The sequence below is a fragment of the Platichthys flesus genome, chromosome 8 (genome assembly GCF_949316205.1).
Source record: "Platichthys flesus chromosome 8, fPlaFle2.1, whole genome shotgun sequence".
Classification (NCBI taxonomy): domain Eukaryota; kingdom Metazoa; phylum Chordata; class Actinopteri; order Pleuronectiformes; family Pleuronectidae; genus Platichthys; species Platichthys flesus.
Genome location: NC_084952.1, coordinates 21,409,890 through 21,424,330, shown reverse-complemented (window position 1 = coordinate 21,424,330; position 14,441 = coordinate 21,409,890). Strand labels below are relative to the sequence as shown.

Sequence of the window (14,441 nt, the reverse complement as noted above, 5' to 3'; positions counted from 1 at the left end):
CCCATCTGCATGCCTAAGTGTCTTTGGCAAGATACTGAACCCCTAAATAGCCCCTCATAAAAATGATGAGTGTACTACAAATGTAAGTAGCTCTGGACAAAAGCGTCAGCTAGATGACATGTAATGTATGTTTCTGTTTATGTGAATCTGTGTTTTACCACAACGTCAATAACAACTACTTTATTCCTGAAGCTTGGATTTCTCCGCAAATTTAGTGGCAAGAGTGAGGCCAAGCAGAAATAAGGTCAACACTACACCTTATTTTCATTATGCCTTCAATTGCAATGTAAAGTCCCAATGCAGAGTTTAGAGTTTCAACCTTACACTTACTTAAAATACGGGATTGTCATTACATTTAAAGAAGCCATTAAAAGTTGCTAAAGCATGAATTCTAATGACTGTTTACCCCGACTTTTGTTTAATGCCACACCTTTAGGGTGCAGTTTTGGGGGGACAAACAAACTGAATATAGATAACTCAGGAGCTGGTGAAGGACTAACTGGGTCTAATTTAAGGAATAGGTGCATAATGCTGTCTATTGTATTGCCTCCTTGTTCTGTGAATTTCATCATACAGTTTTCCAACCCACACACTGTTCACAGAAAGGAGATTTGTTTTCAAGATCAAACTACCTATTTCATAAAAGTGCATGCATCCCTGGGTGGGCTTGAACCACCATCCTTTCGGTTAACAGCCGAACGCGCTCACCAATTGCGCCACAGAGACCCGCTTCCTTTGCTCTGAAAGGAGAGTGACCTAGGACAGCTCTTCCATTAATATGGAATTGTGTGAATTCATATTGCATATTTGATTCACAAATACAGCTTGTCAATGCAGAGGGCTCTTAATGTCTCCAGGTGGATTTTTTTTAACTAAATATAGATATTTCAGGAGTTGTTGAAGGACTTAGTGTGTCTAATTGGGTCTTATTTAAGGAATAGGTGTATAATGCTGTTTATTTTGTTGCCTGCTTGTTCTGTGGGTTTCATCATACAGTTTTCCAACCCTTCCCTCTATTCACAGAAAGAAGATTGGTTTTCACGATCAAACTACCTATTTCATAAAAGTGCATGCGTCCCTGGGTGGGCTTGAACCACCATCCTTTCGGTTAACAGCCGAACGCGCTAACCAATTGCGCCACAGAGACTTGCGTCCTTTGATCTGAAAGGAGAGTGGCCTAGGACAGCTCTTCCATTAATATGGAATTGTGTGAATTCATATTGCATATTTAATTCACAAATACAGCTTGTCAATGCAGAGGGCTCTTAATGTCTCCAGGTGGATTTTTTTTAACTAAATATAGATAATTCAGGAGTTGTTGAAGGACTTAGTGTGTCTAATTGGGTCTTATTTAAGTAATAGGTGTATGATGCTATTTATTTTGTTGCCTGCTTGTTCTGTGGGTTTCATCATACGGTTTTCCAACCCTTCCCTCTGTTCACAGAAAGAAGGTTGTTTTTTATGGAGGACCATACATTATGGAGGACCATACATGACATAAGTAAAAATAAATACATAAATAAATGTATAAATAAATACAGAAATAAATAAATAAATGAATAAATAAAAATGGAAATAAATAAATAAATACAGAAATAAATAAATAAATATGTTAATACCAAAAGAAATGTTAAAAGAAATGTCTTAAATATATTTTAACATTTATTTTTTCCCTGATACATTTCCTTTGCATTTGCATTGTCCTTATGCTAATGAGAAAGGCGGGCCTAACCGCAGTCTCATGCAGGATTGGTCACAGGAGTGTAATGATCCAGCCCTACTACTTCTGCCTTTCAATGCTGGTGTCCAGTAGCTGTTTGCAGCGTTGAGCCAGTTCACACTTAAAATGAACTAGTTCAAGTTCAGAGGGTTAGTTAAGGTTATATTTTATTGGGATGATTTAGCTGTCAGTAGTCCTGACTGTGAGCGTCACGTCTCCTGTTCTACTGAGCACAATGATCGAGCCGAGAGGAGGAGGAAACAGAAACTCCAGCTCGGTACAAACCACCTGCAGCCTCTGCTCTGATCATGAAGCTGCTGATCTCTGAGCAGATGTGACCAGAGAAACTCTGTGTTTCCACTGTTTCCACTGTTCCACAGAGTCACTAACTGGCTGCTTCACGGTGAAGAGATCAAGTCTCAGTCACTGCCGTGTCTCTGAGCGAGTGTGTGACGGAGCGCAGGGGCTGTGTGTGTGTGTGTGTAGTTCAGTTGACCAATCCTGCTCGAGACTGAGGTTAAGCCCGCCTTTCTCATTAGCATAAGGACACTGAAATTTGGAAATAAATAAAAGTTGCAATAAAAGTGGAAATAAATAAATGTGGCAATAAGTTTAAGACATTGATTTATTTAATTCTGCATTTATTTCCATATTTATTTATTTCCACATTTATTCCAACTTTTATTTTTCGATTTCAGTGTGCGCTCTGTCACACACTACTGGCAGTGGTGGGATTTGAACCCACGCCTCCTGAGAGACTGGAGCCTTAATCCAGAGCCTTTGACCACTCGGCCACACTACCGTTGGAAACTAGATTTAACCAAACAGACAGGAGGGGTTTAGATGTAAATGACACTTTGATGACAATTGGACAATCAAATCGAAGACACACATGGAAGAACATTCGAAACTTCAAACACATACCCTATGGGAGTATAGAGCTTTACTCAAGATCATTAGACCACACAACTATAAGCCAAGTTAAGGGCTTCAACTGTTGGGTCTATTCTGTCACGTTTTCAACTTCAAAAGCCAAAGCAAGTCACTTTCAGCAGGAGATGAGTTAACGTTTAGAAGGCGAGGACAAGGGTAACATAACAGATAACAATGGAGTGGATAAAGTATTCCTTTAGCAGAGGATGGTTTTGATCCATCGACCTCTGGGTTATGGGCCCAGCACGCTTCCGCTGCGCCACTCTGCTCTTGTTTAATGATATAATTTCATACGAACATAGTCTTTGGTTTCATAAGGTTTTATCAGCAGGTAAATCGAAAGGACTTGAAGGAAGTTATTGGTGAATGTGAAGTTACGTGCTCCAGTCTGAAGGTGCACATCTTAACTCTTACCTCGTTTGAAAACCAGACGGGAGAAAAAGAAAATGTCCTCCTGTACACCTCATTGGATATCCCATGTGCTTCAAAGCTCGGGTGGCTGTTGCAGTTTTGAACAACAAGAGAACTGCTTATAGTAGATAAGCTGCAAGTAGCCAATAAATCCAACTGATAGTCTACTGGCAGTGGTGGGATTTGAACCCACGCCTCCTGAGAGACTGGAGCCTTAATCCAGCACCTTTGACCACTCGGCCACACTACCGTTGGAAACTAGATTTAACCAAACAGACAGGAGGGGTTTAGATGTAAATGACACTTTGATGACAATTGGACAATCAAATCGAAGACACACATGGAAGAACATTCGAAACTTCAAACACATACCCTGTGGGAGTATAGAGCTTTACTCAAGATAATTAGACCAAAAAACTATCAGCCAAGTTAAGGGCTTCAACTGTTGGGTCTATTCTGTCACGTTTTCAACTTCAAAAGCCAAAGCAAGTCACTTTCAGCAGGAGATGAGTTAACGTTTAGAAGGCGAGGACAAGGGTAACATAACAGATAACAATGGAGTGGATAAAGTATTCCTTTAGCAGAGGATGGTTTTGATCCATCGACCTCTGGGTTATGGGCCCAGCACGCTTCCGCTGCGCCACTCTGCTCTTGTTTAATGATATAATTTCATACGAACATAGTCTTTGGTTTTATAAGGTTTTATCAGCAGGTAAATCGACAGGACTTGAAGGAAGTTATTGGTGAATGTGAAGTTACGTGCTCCAGTCTGAAGGTGCACATCTTAACTCTTACCTCGTTTGAAAACCAGACGGGAGAAAAAGAAAATGTCCTCCTGTACACCTCATTGGATATCCCATGTGCTTCAAAGCTCGGGTGGCTGTTGCAGTTTTGAACAACAAGAGTACTTCTTATAGTAGATAAGCTGCAAGTAGCCAATAAATTCAACTGATAGTCTACTGGCAGTGGTAGGATTTCAACCCACGCCTCCTGAGAGACTGGAGCCTTAATCCAGCACCTTTGACCACTCGGCCACACTACCGTTGGAAACTAGATTTAACCAAACAGACAGGAGGGGTTTAGATGTAAATGACACTTTGATGACAATTGGACAATCAAATCGAAGACACACATGGAAGAACATTCGAAACTTCAAACACATACCCTGTGGGAGTATAGAGCTTTACTCGAGATCAAAAGACCACAAAGCTAACAGCCAAGTTAGGGGCTTCAACTGTTGGTTCTATTCTGTCACGTTTTCAACTTTTAAGCCAAAGCAAGTCACTTTCAGCAGGAGATGAGTTAATGTTTAGAAGGCGAGGACAAGGGTAACATAACAGATAAAGGAATCTTTTAGCAGAGGATGGTTTCGATCCATCGACCTCTGGGTTATGGGCCCAGCACGCTTCCGCTGCGCCACTCTGCTCTTGTTTAATGATATAATTTCATACGAACATAGTCTTTGGTTTTATAAGGTTTTATCAGCAGTTAAATTGACAGGACTTGAAGGAAGTTATTGGTAAATGTGAAGTCATGTGCTCCAGTCTGAAGGTGCACATCTTAACTCTTATCTCGTTTAAAACCAGACGGCAGAAAAAGAAAATTTCCTCCTGTACACCTCATTGGATATCCCATGTGCTTCAAAGCTCAGCTGGCTTTTGCAGTACAGTAGAAAGTACTATAAGTACCTAACACATGCAAATACCAGTCAATTGGCAGTGGTGGGATTTGAACCCACGCCTCCAGAGAGACTGGAGCCTAAATTCAGCGCCTTAGACCACTCGGCTACACTACCATTAAACATGACTTAACCCAAAAAATCTTGAGTCGTTTCGATGAAAAGTCCACTTTGCTTCAAAGCTCGGGTGGCTGTTGCAGTTTTGAACAACAAGAGAGCTTCTTACAGTAGATAATGTGCAAGTAGCCAATACATTCAACTGATAGTCTACTGGCAGTGGTGGGATTTGAACCCACGCCTCCTGAGAGACCGGAGCCTTAATCCAGCGCCTTTGACCACTCGGCCACACTACCGTTGGAAACTAGATTTAACCAAACAGACAGGAGGGGTTTAGATGTAAATGACACTTTGATGACAATTGGACAATCAAATCGAAGACAAACATGAAAGAACATTCGAAATTTCAAACACATACCCTGTGGGAGTATAGAGCTTTACTCAAGATCAAAAGACCACAAAACTAACAGCCGAGTTAGGGGCTTCAACTGTTGGTTCTATTCTGTCACGTTTTCAACTTCAAAGCCAAAGCAAGTCACTTACAGCAGGAGATGAGTTAATGTTTAGAAGGCGAGGACAAGGGTAACATAACAGATAAAGGAATCTTTTAGCAGAGGATGGTTTCAATCCATCGACCTCTGGGTTCTGGGCCCAGCACGCTTCCGCTGCGCCACTCTGCTTTTGTTTATTGATATAATTTCATACGAACATAGTCTTTGGTTTTATAAGGTTTTATCAGCAGCTTAATCGACAGGACTTGAAGGAAGTTATTGGTAAATGTGAAGTCATGTGCTCCAGTCTGAAGGTGCACATCTTAACTCTTACCTCGTTTGAAAACCAGACGGGAGAAAAAGAAAATGTCCTCATGTACACCTCATATGCTACAAAGCTCAGCTGGCTTTTGCAGTACAGTAGAAAGTACTACAAGTAGCCAACACATGCAAATAACAGTCAATTGGCAGTGGTGGGATTTGAACCCACGCCTCCTGAGAGACTAGAGCCTAAATCCAGCGCCTTAGACCACTCGGCCACACTACCATTAAACATGACTTAACCCAAAAAATCTTGAGTCGTTTCGATGAAAAGTCCACTTTGCTTCAAAGCTCGGGTGGCTGTTGCAGTTTTGAACAACAAGAGAGCTTCTTATAGTAGATAATGTGCAAGTAGCCAATACATTCAACTGATAGTCTACTGGCAGTGGTGGGATTTGAACCCACGCCTCCTGAGAGACCGGAGCCTTAATCCAGCGCCTTTGACCACTCGGCCACACTACCGTTGGAAACTAGATTTAACCAAACAGACAGGAGGGGTTTAGATGTAAATGACACTTTGATGACAATTGGACAATCAAATCGAAGACACACATGAAAGAATATTCGAAATTTCAAACACATACCCTGTGGGAGTATAGAGCTTTACTCGAGATCAAAAGACCACAAAACTAACAGCCAAGTTAGGGGCTTCAACTGTTGGTTCTATTCTGTCACGTTTTCAACTTCAAAGCCAAAGCAAGTCACTTTCAGCAGGAGATGAGTTAATGTTTAGAAGGCGAGGACAAGGGTAACATAACAGATAAAGGAATCTTTTAGCAGAGGATGGTTTCGATCCATCGACCTCTGGGTTATGGGCCCAGCACGCTTCCGCTGCGCCACTCTGCTCTTGTTTAATGATATAATTTCATACGAACATAGTCTTTGGTTTTATAAGGTTTTATCAGCAGCTTAATCGACAGGACTTGAAGGAAGTTATAGGTAAATGTGAAGTCATGTGCTCCAGTCTGAAGGTGCACATCTTAACTCTTACCTCGTTTGAAAACCAGACGGGAGAAAAAGAAAATGTCCTCATGTACACCTCATTGGATACCCCATATGCTACTGGCTTTTGCAGTACAGTAGAAAGTACTACAAGTAGCCAACACATGCAAATACCAGTCAATTGGCAGTGGTGGGATTTGAACCCACGCCTCCTGAGAGACTGGAGCCTAAATCCAACGCCTTAGACCACTCGGCCACACTACCATTAAACATGACTTAACCCAAAAAATGTTGAGTCGTTTCGATGAAAAGTCCACTTTGATGACAATTGGACAATCAAATCGAAGACACACATGGAAGAACATTCGAAACTTCAAACACATACCCTGTGGGAGTATAGAGCTTTACTCGAGATCAAAAGACCACAAAACTATCAGCCAAGTTAAGGGCTTCAACTGTTGGGTCTATTCTGTCACATTTTCAACTTCAAAAGCCAAAGCAAGTCACTTTCAGCAGGAGATGAGTTAACGTTTAGAAGGCGAGGACAAGGGTAACATAACAGATAACAATGGAGTGGATAAAGTATTCCTTTAACAGAGGATGGTTTCGATCCATCGACCTCTGGGTTATGGGCCCAGCACGCTTCCGCTGCGCCACTCTGCTCTTGTTTAATGATATAATTTCATACGAACATAGTCTTTGGTTTTATAAGGTTTTATCAGCAGTTAAATCGACAGGACTTGAAGGAAGTTATTGGTAAATGTGAAGTCATGTGCTCCAGTCTGAAGGTGCACATCTTAACTCTTATCTCGTTTAAAACCAGACGGGAGAAAAAGAAAATGTCCTCCTGTACACATCATTGGATATCCCATGTGCTTCAAAGCTCGGGTGGCTGTTGCAGTTTTGAACAACAAGAGAGCTTCTTACAGTAGATAATGTGCAAGTAGCCAATACATTCAACTGATAGTCTACTGGCAGTGGTGGGATTTGAACCCACGCCTCCTGAGAGACTGGAGCCTTAATCCAGCGCCTTTGACCACTCGGCCACACTACCGTTGGAAACTAGATTTAACCAAACAGACAGGAGGGGTTTAGATGTAAATGACACTTTGATGACAATTGGACAATCAAATCGAAGACACACATGAAAGAACATTCGAAATTTCAAACACATACCCTGTGGGAGTATAGAGCTTTACTCGAGATCAAAAGACCACAAAACTAACGGCCAAGTTAGGGGCTTCAACTGTTGGTTCTATTCTGTCACGTTTTCAACTTCAAAGCCAAAGCAAGTCACTTTCAGCAGGAGATGAGTTAATGTTTAGAAGGCGAGGACAAGGGTAACATAACAGATAAAGGAATCTTTTAGCAGAGGATGGTTTCAATCCATCGACCTCTGGATTCTGGGCCCAGCACGCTTCCGCTGCGCCACTCTGCTTTTGTTTATTGATATAATTTCACACGAACATAGTCTTTGGTTTTATAAGGTTTTATCAGCAGCTTAATCGACAGGACTTGAAGGAAGTTATTGGTAAATGTGAAGTCATGTGCTCCAGTCTGAAGGTGCACATCTTAACTCTTACCTCGTTTGAAAACCAGACGGGAGAAAAAGAAAATGTCCTCATGTACACCTCATATGCTACAAAGCTCAGCTGGCTTTTGCAGTACAGTAGAAAGTACTACAAGTAGCCAACACATGCAAATAACAGTCAATTGGCAGTGGTGGGATTTGAACCCACGCCTCCTGAGAGACTAGAGCCTAAATCCAGCGCCTTAGACCACTCGGCCACACTACCATTAAACATGACTTAACCCAAAAAATCTTGAGTCGTTTCGATGAAAAGTCCACTTTGCTTCAAAGCTCGGGTGGCTGTTGCAGTTTTGAACAACAAGAGAGCTTCTTATAGTAGATAATGTGCAAGTAGCCAATACATTCAACTGATAGTCTACTGGCAGTGGTGGGATTTGAACCCACGCCTCCTGAGAGACCGGAGCCTTAATCCAGCGCCTTTGACCACTCGGCCACACTACCGTTGGAAACTAGATTTAACCAAACAGACAGGAGGGGTTTAGATGTAAATGACACTTTGATGACAATTGGACAATCAAATCGAAGACAAACATGAAAGAACATTCGAAATTTCAAACACATACCCTGTTGGAGTATAGAGCTTTACTCAAGATCAAAAGACCACAAAACTAACAGCCGAGTTAGGGGCTTCAACTGTTGGTTCTATTCTGTCACGTTTTCAACTTCAAAGCCAAAGCAAGTCACTTACAGCAGGAGATGAGTTAATGTTTAGAAGGCGAGGACAAGGGTAACATAACAGATAAAGGAATCTTTTAGCAGAGGATGGTTTCAATCCATCGACCTCTGGATTCTGGGCCCAGCACGCTTCCGCTGCGCCACTCTGCTTTTGTTTATTGATATAATTTCACACGAACATAGTCTTTGGTTTTATAAGGTTTTATCAGCAGCTTAATCGACAGGACTTGAAGGAAGTTATTGGTAAATGTGAAGTCATGTGCTCCAGTCTGAAGGTGCACATCTTAACTCTTACCTCGTTTGAAAACCAGACGGGAGAAAAAGAAAATGTCCTCATGTACACCTCATATGCTACAAAGCTCAGCTGGCTTTTGCAGTACAGTAGAAAGTACTACAAGTAGCCAACACATGCAAATAACAGTCAATTGGCAGTGGTGGGATTTGAACCCACGCCTCCTGAGAGACTAGAGCCTAAATCCAGCGCCTTAGACCACTCGGCCACACTACCATTAAACATGACTTAACCCAAAAAATCTTGAGTCGTTTCGATGAAAAGTCCACTTTGCTTCAAAGCTCGGGTGGCTGTTGCAGTTTTGAACAACAAGAGAGCTTCTTATAGTAGATAATGTGCAAGTAGCCAATACATTCAACTGATAGTCTACTGGCAGTGGTGGGATTTGAACCCACGCCTCCTGAGAGACTGGAGCCTTAATCCAGCGCCTTTGACCACTCGGCCACACTACCGTTGGAAACTAGATTTAACCAAACAGACAGGAGGGGTTTAGATGTAAATGACACTTTGATGACAATTGGACAATCAAATCGAAGACACACATGAAAGAACATTCGAAATTTCAAACACATACCCTGTGGGAGTATAGAGCTTTACTCGAGATCAAAAGACCACAAAACTAACAGCCAAGTTAGGGGCTTCAACTGTTGGTTCTATTCTGTCACGTTTTCAACTTCAAAGCCAAAGCAAGTCACTTTCAGCAGGAGATGAGTTAATGTTTAGAAGGCGAGGACAAGGGTAACATAACAGATAAAGGAATCTTTTAGCAGAGGATGGTTTCGATCCATCGACCTCTGGGTTATGGGCCCAGCACGCTTCCGCTGCGCCACTCTGCTCTTGTTTAATGATATAATTTCATACGAACATAGTCTTTGGTTTTATAAGGTTTTATCAGCAGGTTAATCGACAGGACTTGAAGGAAGTTATTGGTAAATGTGAAGTCATGTGCTCCAGTCTGAAGGTGCACATCTTAACTCTTACCTCGTTTGAAAACCAGACGGGAGAAAAAGAAAATGTCCTCATGTACACCTCATATGCTACAAAGCTCAGCTGGCTTTTGCAGTACAGTAGAAAGTACTACAAGTAGCCAACACATGCAAATACCAGTCAATTGGCAGTGGTGGGATTTGAACCCACGCCTCCTGAGAGACTAGAGCCTAAATCCAGCGCCTTAGACCACTCGGCCACACTACCATTAAACATGACTTAACCCAAAAAATCTTGAGTCGTTTCGATGAAAAGTCCACTTTGCTTCAAAGCTCGGGTGGCTTTTGCAGTTTTGAACAACAAGAGAGCTTCTTACAGTAGATAATGTGCAAGTAGCCAATACATTCAACTGATAGTCTACTGGCAGTGGTGGGATTTGAACCCACGCCTCCTGAGAGACCGGAGCCTTAATCCAGCGCCTTTGACCACTCGGCCACACTACCGTTGGAAACTAGATTTAACCAAACAGACAGATGGGGTTTAGATGTAAATGACACTTTGATGACAATTGGACAATCAAATCGAAGACAAACATGAAAGAACATTCGAAATTTCAAACACATACCCTGTTGGAGTATAGAGCTTTACTCAAGATCAAAAGACCACAAAACTAACAGCCGAGTTAGGGGCTTCAACTGTTGGTTCTATTCTGTCACGTTTTCAACTTCAAAGCCAAAGCAAGTCACTTACAGCAGGAGATGAGTTAATGTTTAGAAGGCGAGGACAAGGGTAACATAACAGATAAAGGAATCTTTTAGCAGAGGATGGTTTCAATCCATCGACCTCTGGATTCTGGGCCCAGCACGCTTCCGCTGCGCCACTCTGCTTTTGTTTATTGATATAATTTCACACGAACATAGTCTTTGGTTTTATAAGGTTTTATCAGCAGCTTAATCGACAGGACTTGAAGGAAGTTATTGGTAAATGTGAAGTCATGTGCTCCAGTCTGAAGGTGCACATCTTAACTCTTACCTCGTTTGAAAACCAGACGGGAGAAAAAGAAAATGTCCTCATGTACACCTCATATGCTACAAAGCTCAGCTGGCTTTTGCAGTACAGTAGAAAGTACTACAAGTAGCCAACACATGCAAATAACAGTCAATTGGCAGTGGTGGGATTTGAACCCACGCCTCCTGAGAGACTAGAGCCTAAATCCAGCGCCTTAGACCACTCGGCCACACTACCATTAAACATGACTTAACCCAAAAAATCTTGAGTCGTTTCGATGAAAAGTCCACTTTGCTTCAAAGCTCGGGTGGCTGTTGCAGTTTTGAACAACAAGAGAGCTTCTTATAGTAGATAATGTGCAAGTAGCCAATACATTCAACTGATAGTCTACTGGCAGTGGTGGGATTTGAACCCACGCCTCCTGAGAGACCGGAGCCTTAATCCAGCGCCTTTGACCACTCGGCCACACTACCGTTGGAAACTAGATTTAACCAAACAGACAGGAGGGGTTTAGATGTAAATGACACTTTGATGACAATTGGACAATCAAATCGAAGACACACATGAAAGAATATTCGAAATTTCAAACACATACCCTGTGGGAGTATAGAGCTTTACTCGAGATCAAAAGACCACAAAACTAACAGCCAAGTTAGGGGCTTCAACTGTTGGTTCTATTCTGTCACGTTTTCAACTTCAAAGCCAAAGCAAGTCACTTTCAGCAGGAGATGAGTTAATGTTTAGAAGGCGAGGACAAGGGTAACATAACAGATAAAGGAATCTTTTAGCAGAGGATGGTTTCGATCCATCGACCTCTGGGTTATGGGCCCAGCACGCTTCCGCTGCGCCACTCTGCTCTTGTTTAATGATATAATTTCATACGAACATAGTCTTTGGTTTTATAAGGTTTTATCAGCAGCTTAATCGACAGGACTTGAAGGAAGTTATTGGTAAATGTGAAGTCATGTGCTCCAGTCTGAAGGTGCACATCTTAACTCTTACCTCGTTTGAAAACCAGACGGGAGAAAAAGAAAATGTCCTCATGTACACCTCATTGGATACCCCATATGCTACTGGCTTTTGCAGTACAGTAGAAAGTACTACAAGTAGCCAACACATGCAAATACCAGTCAATTGGCAGTGGTGGGATTTGAACCCACGCCTCCTGAGAGACTGGAGCCTAAATCCAACGCCTTAGACCACTCGGCCACACTACCATTAAACATGACTTAACCCAAAAAATGTTGAGTCGTTTCGATGAAAAGTCCACTTTGATGACAATTGGACAATCAAATCGAAGACACACATGGAAGAACATTCGAAACTTCAAACACATACCCTGTGGGAGTATAGAGCTTTACTCGAGATCAAAAGACCACAAAACTATCAGCCAAGTTAAGGGCTTCAACTGTTGGGTCTATTCTGTCACATTTTCAACTTCAAAAGCCAAAGCAAGTCACTTTCAGCAGGAGATGAGTTAACGTTTAGAAGGCGAGGACAAGGGTAACATAACAGATAACAATGGAGTGGATAAAGTATTCCTTTAACAGAGGATGGTTTCGATCCATCGACCTCTGGGTTATGGGCCCAGCACGCTTCCGCTGCGCCACTCTGCTCTTGTTTAATGATATAATTTCATACGAACATAGTCTTTGGTTTTATAAGGTTTTATCAGCAGTTAAATCGACAGGACTTGAAGGAAGTTATTGGTAAATGTGAAGTCATGTGCTCCAGTCTGAAGGTGCACATCTTAACTCTTATCTCGTTTAAAACCAGACGGGAGAAAAAGAAAATGTCCTCCTGTACACCTCATTGGATATCCCATGTGCTTCAAAGCTCGGGTGGCTGTTGCAGTTTTGAACAACAAGAGAGCTTCTTACAGTAGATAATGTGCAAGTAGCCAATACATTCAACTGATAGTCTACTGGCAGTGGTGGGATTTGAACCCACGCCTCCTGAGAGACTGGAGCCTTAATCCAGCGCCTTTGACCACTCGGCCACACTACCGTTGGAAACTAGATTTAACCAAACAGACAGGAGGGGTTTAGATGTAAATGACACTTTGATGACAATTGGACAATCAAATCGAAGACACACATGAAAGAACATTCGAAATTTCAAACACATACCCTGTGGGAGTATAGAGCTTTACTCGAGATCAAAAGACCACAAAACTAACGGCCAAGTTAGGGGCTTCAACTGTTGGTTCTATTCTGTCACGTTTTCAACTTCAAAGCCAAAGCAAGTCACTTTCAGCAGGAGATGAGTTAATGTTTAGAAGGCGAGGACAAGGGTAACATAACAGATAAAGGAATCTTTTAGCAGAGGATGGTTTCAATCCATCGACCTCTGGATTCTGGGCCCAGCACGCTTCCGCTGCGCCACTCTGCTTTTGTTTATTGATATAATTTCACACGAACATAGTCTTTGGTTTTATAAGGTTTTATCAGCAGCTTAATCGACAGGACTTGAAGGAAGTTATTGGTAAATGTGAAGTCATGTGCTCCAGTCTGAAGGTGCACATCTTAACTCTTACCTCGTTTGAAAACCAGACGGGAGAAAAAGAAAATGTCCTCATGTACACCTCATATGCTACAAAGCTCAGCTGGCTTTTGCAGTACAGTAGAAAGTACTACAAGTAGCCAACACATGCAAATAACAGTCAATTGGCAGTGGTGGGATTTGAACCCACGCCTCCTGAGAGACTAGAGCCTAAATCCAGCGCCTTAGACCACTCGGCCACACTACCATTAAACATGACTTAACCCAAAAAATCTTGAGTCGTTTCGATGAAAAGTCCACTTTGCTTCAAAGCTCGGGTGGCTGTTGCAGTTTTGAACAACAAGAGAGCTTCTTATAGTAGATAATGTGCAAGTAGCCAATACATTCAACTGATAGTCTACTGGCAGTGGTGGGATTTGAACCCACGCCTCCTGAGAGACCGGAGCCTTAATCCAGCGCCTTTGACCACTCGGCCACACTACCGTTGGAAACTAGATTTAACCAAACAGACAGGAGGGGTTTAGATGTAAATGACACTTTGATGACAATTGGACAATCAAATCGAAGACAAACATGAAAGAACATTCGAAATTTCAAACACATACCCTGTTGGAGTATAGAGCTTTACTCAAGATCAAAAGACCACAAAACTAACAGCCGAGTTAGGGGCTTCAACTGTTGGTTCTATTCTGTCACGTTTTCAACTTCAAAGCCAAAGCAAGTCACTTACAGCAGGAGATGAGTTAATGTTTAGAAGGCGAGGACAAGGGTAACATAACAGATAAAGGAATCTTTTAGCAGAGGATGGTTTCAATCCATCGACCTCTGGATTCTGGGCCCAGCACGCTTCCGCTGCGCCACTCTGCTTTTGTTTATTGATATAATTTCACACG

At 42.1% G+C, this 14,441-nt stretch overlaps 26 non-coding genes across 26 annotated transcripts; all 26 read right to left on the bottom strand.

Annotated features, from left to right (window-relative positions):
* Positions 1 to 652: 652 nt before the first annotated feature.
* On the bottom strand, positions 653 to 726 carry trnan-guu (transfer RNA asparagine (anticodon GUU)). Its single transcript has one exon. It is a non-coding gene; the product is annotated as a tRNA-Asn (tRNA).
* A 347-nt stretch (positions 727 to 1,073) lies between these two features.
* trnan-guu (transfer RNA asparagine (anticodon GUU)) lies at positions 1,074 to 1,147 on the bottom strand. The gene has a single exon. It is a non-coding gene; the product is annotated as a tRNA-Asn (tRNA).
* Positions 1,148 to 2,440: 1,293 nt separating this feature from the next.
* On the bottom strand, positions 2,441 to 2,522 carry trnal-aag (transfer RNA leucine (anticodon AAG)). The gene has a single exon. It is a non-coding gene; the product is annotated as a tRNA-Leu (tRNA).
* Positions 2,523 to 3,232: 710 nt separating this feature from the next.
* On the bottom strand, positions 3,233 to 3,314 carry trnal-aag (transfer RNA leucine (anticodon AAG)). The gene has a single exon. It is a non-coding gene; the product is annotated as a tRNA-Leu (tRNA).
* Positions 3,315 to 4,418: 1,104 nt separating this feature from the next.
* On the bottom strand, positions 4,419 to 4,490 carry trnam-cau (transfer RNA methionine (anticodon CAU)). The gene has a single exon. It is a non-coding gene; the product is annotated as a tRNA-Met (tRNA).
* A 287-nt stretch (positions 4,491 to 4,777) lies between these two features.
* On the bottom strand, positions 4,778 to 4,859 carry trnal-uag (transfer RNA leucine (anticodon UAG)). The gene has a single exon. It is a non-coding gene; the product is annotated as a tRNA-Leu (tRNA).
* Positions 4,860 to 5,013: 154 nt separating this feature from the next.
* On the bottom strand, positions 5,014 to 5,095 carry trnal-aag (transfer RNA leucine (anticodon AAG)). The gene has a single exon. It is a non-coding gene; the product is annotated as a tRNA-Leu (tRNA).
* A 660-nt stretch (positions 5,096 to 5,755) lies between these two features.
* Positions 5,756 to 5,837, bottom strand: trnal-uag (transfer RNA leucine (anticodon UAG)). The gene has a single exon. It is a non-coding gene; the product is annotated as a tRNA-Leu (tRNA).
* Positions 5,838 to 5,991: 154 nt separating this feature from the next.
* On the bottom strand, positions 5,992 to 6,073 carry trnal-aag (transfer RNA leucine (anticodon AAG)). The gene has a single exon. It is a non-coding gene; the product is annotated as a tRNA-Leu (tRNA).
* A 312-nt stretch (positions 6,074 to 6,385) lies between these two features.
* trnam-cau (transfer RNA methionine (anticodon CAU)) lies at positions 6,386 to 6,457 on the bottom strand. The gene has a single exon. It is a non-coding gene; the product is annotated as a tRNA-Met (tRNA).
* Positions 6,458 to 6,735: 278 nt separating this feature from the next.
* Positions 6,736 to 6,817, bottom strand: trnal-uag (transfer RNA leucine (anticodon UAG)). Its single transcript has one exon. It is a non-coding gene; the product is annotated as a tRNA-Leu (tRNA).
* Positions 6,818 to 7,525: 708 nt separating this feature from the next.
* trnal-aag (transfer RNA leucine (anticodon AAG)) lies at positions 7,526 to 7,607 on the bottom strand. The gene has a single exon. It is a non-coding gene; the product is annotated as a tRNA-Leu (tRNA).
* A 660-nt stretch (positions 7,608 to 8,267) lies between these two features.
* Positions 8,268 to 8,349, bottom strand: trnal-uag (transfer RNA leucine (anticodon UAG)). Its single transcript has one exon. It is a non-coding gene; the product is annotated as a tRNA-Leu (tRNA).
* Positions 8,350 to 8,503: 154 nt separating this feature from the next.
* Positions 8,504 to 8,585, bottom strand: trnal-aag (transfer RNA leucine (anticodon AAG)). The gene has a single exon. It is a non-coding gene; the product is annotated as a tRNA-Leu (tRNA).
* A 660-nt stretch (positions 8,586 to 9,245) lies between these two features.
* Positions 9,246 to 9,327, bottom strand: trnal-uag (transfer RNA leucine (anticodon UAG)). Its single transcript has one exon. It is a non-coding gene; the product is annotated as a tRNA-Leu (tRNA).
* A 154-nt stretch (positions 9,328 to 9,481) lies between these two features.
* On the bottom strand, positions 9,482 to 9,563 carry trnal-aag (transfer RNA leucine (anticodon AAG)). The gene has a single exon. It is a non-coding gene; the product is annotated as a tRNA-Leu (tRNA).
* Positions 9,564 to 9,875: 312 nt separating this feature from the next.
* Positions 9,876 to 9,947, bottom strand: trnam-cau (transfer RNA methionine (anticodon CAU)). The gene has a single exon. It is a non-coding gene; the product is annotated as a tRNA-Met (tRNA).
* Positions 9,948 to 10,223: 276 nt separating this feature from the next.
* trnal-uag (transfer RNA leucine (anticodon UAG)) lies at positions 10,224 to 10,305 on the bottom strand. Its single transcript has one exon. It is a non-coding gene; the product is annotated as a tRNA-Leu (tRNA).
* Positions 10,306 to 10,459: 154 nt separating this feature from the next.
* Positions 10,460 to 10,541, bottom strand: trnal-aag (transfer RNA leucine (anticodon AAG)). The gene has a single exon. It is a non-coding gene; the product is annotated as a tRNA-Leu (tRNA).
* A 660-nt stretch (positions 10,542 to 11,201) lies between these two features.
* trnal-uag (transfer RNA leucine (anticodon UAG)) lies at positions 11,202 to 11,283 on the bottom strand. Its single transcript has one exon. It is a non-coding gene; the product is annotated as a tRNA-Leu (tRNA).
* Positions 11,284 to 11,437: 154 nt separating this feature from the next.
* Positions 11,438 to 11,519, bottom strand: trnal-aag (transfer RNA leucine (anticodon AAG)). Its single transcript has one exon. It is a non-coding gene; the product is annotated as a tRNA-Leu (tRNA).
* A 312-nt stretch (positions 11,520 to 11,831) lies between these two features.
* trnam-cau (transfer RNA methionine (anticodon CAU)) lies at positions 11,832 to 11,903 on the bottom strand. The gene has a single exon. It is a non-coding gene; the product is annotated as a tRNA-Met (tRNA).
* A 278-nt stretch (positions 11,904 to 12,181) lies between these two features.
* Positions 12,182 to 12,263, bottom strand: trnal-uag (transfer RNA leucine (anticodon UAG)). The gene has a single exon. It is a non-coding gene; the product is annotated as a tRNA-Leu (tRNA).
* Positions 12,264 to 12,971: 708 nt separating this feature from the next.
* On the bottom strand, positions 12,972 to 13,053 carry trnal-aag (transfer RNA leucine (anticodon AAG)). The gene has a single exon. It is a non-coding gene; the product is annotated as a tRNA-Leu (tRNA).
* A 660-nt stretch (positions 13,054 to 13,713) lies between these two features.
* On the bottom strand, positions 13,714 to 13,795 carry trnal-uag (transfer RNA leucine (anticodon UAG)). Its single transcript has one exon. It is a non-coding gene; the product is annotated as a tRNA-Leu (tRNA).
* A 154-nt stretch (positions 13,796 to 13,949) lies between these two features.
* Positions 13,950 to 14,031, bottom strand: trnal-aag (transfer RNA leucine (anticodon AAG)). The gene has a single exon. It is a non-coding gene; the product is annotated as a tRNA-Leu (tRNA).
* Between the last annotated feature and the right edge of the window lie 410 nt (positions 14,032 to 14,441).